The sequence below is a fragment of the Rhagoletis pomonella genome, unplaced genomic scaffold (genome assembly GCF_013731165.1).
Source record: "Rhagoletis pomonella isolate Grant_MI unplaced genomic scaffold, Rhpom_1.0 Rhpom_scaffold_00007, whole genome shotgun sequence".
Classification (NCBI taxonomy): domain Eukaryota; kingdom Metazoa; phylum Arthropoda; class Insecta; order Diptera; family Tephritidae; genus Rhagoletis; species Rhagoletis pomonella.
In genome coordinates, this window is record NW_023458561.1 from 34121082 (window position 1) to 34124029 (window position 2948).

Genomic DNA, 2948 nt, shown 5'->3' on the forward strand with positions numbered 1-2948 from the left:
TTACTTTTATTTTGGCCACTCTGATTTTAGTTTTTGAATTCACCCGCGATCTAATTTTCACATTTTCACATTTAATTTTTTTACGAGCTTTGGGAATATTTAGAAATGTACCGGCAGGGAGTCCACCGAAACCCGAAAATTTTTGAAAGGAGTCTACGAGAAAAAAAGTCTGGGAACCTCTGCCTTAAACAGACTTAAATAAAAAGTAGTGCCTCTGGAATTAAAAAAAAAAAATGTGAAAACACTACCTCTAACGCGAGTACGGTACACAATTCCATTTATCTTTCATATCTCTCTAAATTTGCTTGTAATTTCTTTTTGCAGACTATAGTCCATTTAATTCTTAATAATATCCTAAATAAGTTCCTTTGAGAACTATCCCAAAAATTTTGATAAATCAGCATTGCTCCCTAACTTTTTGTTTGTATTTAATAAAATATAACAATTTGATTGAAACCGGTACGTAAAATACTATAATTACATCCATATATTCGAACACGTGAACTCTTTGCCGTAAGCTTCAACATGCAAATGGTAATGTAATTTGAATTTTTACATATGAAGTTTTACTTCGAGTGTAAAGTAAAATCAAGTGGCAAATCTAATTTAATTGATTTTTTTTTGCCATACATGTTTTCATGAAAACTTGTTTATCAATAAATAACGCAATAATAAAATACGAATTTATACAAAGGAAGCCTAAACGTTGACTTATTACTTTAGTATTTTTATTATGTTTCGTGACTCTTCGTACACTTAGAAAACCTACATGCGGCTCTTATTAGGCTCATGCCAGGCATTCTTGCCATAAATAGCTTTCCGCTTGTCTTTTTGATTAAACTCGCTTTTATTTTCTACCCCACGACAACGCTTCTGTACAAAGCACGTGTTTATTTATTTTCAAAACCTTTTAATTATATACATACAATACATATGTATGTAAGTATTAATTTTAATATCAAAAAAATCTCTTATCCTTGCCACTACTACTATCCCCAATGACGTTTTAATTCCAACGATTACTCTGTTTTGACTAACACATGCTCTCCGAAAAATCAAAACTTTTAATCTCCTTAATTTTCTAAATAGTTTAAAGCATTAAGTCATCATTTTGTGACCATATTTCATGCTACTACAGCTAAAAGCTAGTCGAAGTTATAATTTATCTTCTTATAAAATGTCAGCATGACAACAAATACAATCATTTATGCAGTGTTTGTCGCAATTCAGGGTGGTCCAAAATTACATGTGAAACAGTAAAGTCGGAATTTTATTGCTTCACAATTAGATTGTTCTGTGTCGAAAAAATATAACCCAGTTGTTTTATTTGGAAATCGAAAAATATTTTAATGTCACTCAAAGCGCTGAGAAAAAACACGTTTTCGTGGAAATGATATAGAATTCTTGAAAATGAATATTTCCCTTCAGGAGACTTGCATGCTTCGACTGCATGCATTATGAAGGAGATGAATAAAAAACTTGTTAACTGTGAAAAACATGTTATTTACGTATACCTTTATCGAAAGAAACAAGACTCCGAGCCATTTATTTTAAATTTTATTTCCCACAGAAAATACATGGAAAACTTTGAGCGCTTTGAGCGACCTCTAAATATTGTTTAATTTCCAAATAAAACAAAAAAAAAACTGGTATAAGTTTCTGGATATAGAGCAATCCTAGGGATGAGGGCATTAAAATTCCGAGTTTACCTTTTTTGGACCGCCATAATGTGCATACATTTCTACATATATACAGTGGCGCAAATACAAATAGGTACGCGACATTTTAACAAGCTTTTCTGTTGTTAATTTTATGTTTATTATCACTTACGAAAGTATTGCTCGTATCTAACAAAAACCACGTAATTTCGAATTTCAAACTTTGTAAAAAATTTGCAAAATTCGAAAAAGTGTCATCAAGATTTCAAACTGCTTAATTCGAGTTTTTTGATATTTTGAGTATGCAGTTTCAATTTTAATATAATCAATAGTATGTTTAAAGTAACCGGGACTTACTAATAAGTTTTGGCATTATTTTTTTTGTGGAAATTAGTCGACTTTTTCTAATTTTTGTACAAATTTTGAAATAGTTACTATTAGGTAACGATTCATAAAGAGTAATACAATTTAAATAAACAAAAGAAAAATAGCGAAAACTTTTTAAAATGTTGTGTCCCCGTTTATGTTGTGTGTTGTGTGTACGGATATGCATGTAAATACATATGTACATATATGCATTCCTTGCATGCACAACCCCACACAAGTTACGCATACATACGTACGTACTTATTACATATGTACTTCCTTACGTACATACGTATTTAGATGGAACCACTCTCTTAGTGCCCGTACAGTTAAAAGCATTTTCAATGCGTAACTTAAGCTACGAACATTGAGTACTAAATGGATTTTCTCTGATACCAAATTCAATTTGTGTGGTATTTAGCTGACAAACAAAGAGCCACCAAAGCACACTTTGGACCAATAACTATGTGTGTTTGAATATAGCAAAAAAAATTACATATGATCCGCAGGATTTGCGGGACTGAAAAAAATCATAATATTTTTTGTTCTAAGCAGTTATATTCAAAATTAATATATAAAAAAAAAAATATTATAGTTTAAAAAACTAAAACCTCCCTATTATAATTGCCATTCGTGCTGTCATCAGGTATGTAACTTGAGAATAGAAATCGCTGCATCTTTTAGGCGCATCAATATTACATAGTTACATCCCGAGCTAATAAATGGATTTGGAAAATCTACGTATTAACTTTTAATTGGGTTGAATTTTTTGATAATATTTCCGAAGGAATGATAAAGTCTATAGATTCCGACGAAAATGTCAAAATTTTCAATGTTGGGCCCTCCGGTGGAAGTTTTAAGAAAAAGATAAGTACAGTGGATTAATTCCTATCTGTCCGATAGGTGTTGTACAGTTGCTTTTGA

The 2948-nt window shown here is 31.0% G+C and overlaps 1 protein-coding gene across 1 annotated transcript in view; it reads left to right on the forward strand.

Annotated features, from left to right (window-relative positions):
• LOC118742656 (general transcriptional corepressor trfA-like) overlaps window positions 1–2948 on the forward strand; it is a gene marked incomplete at its 3' end in the record, with an annotated part of 95758 nt that overhangs the window by 91125 nt on the left and 1685 nt on the right.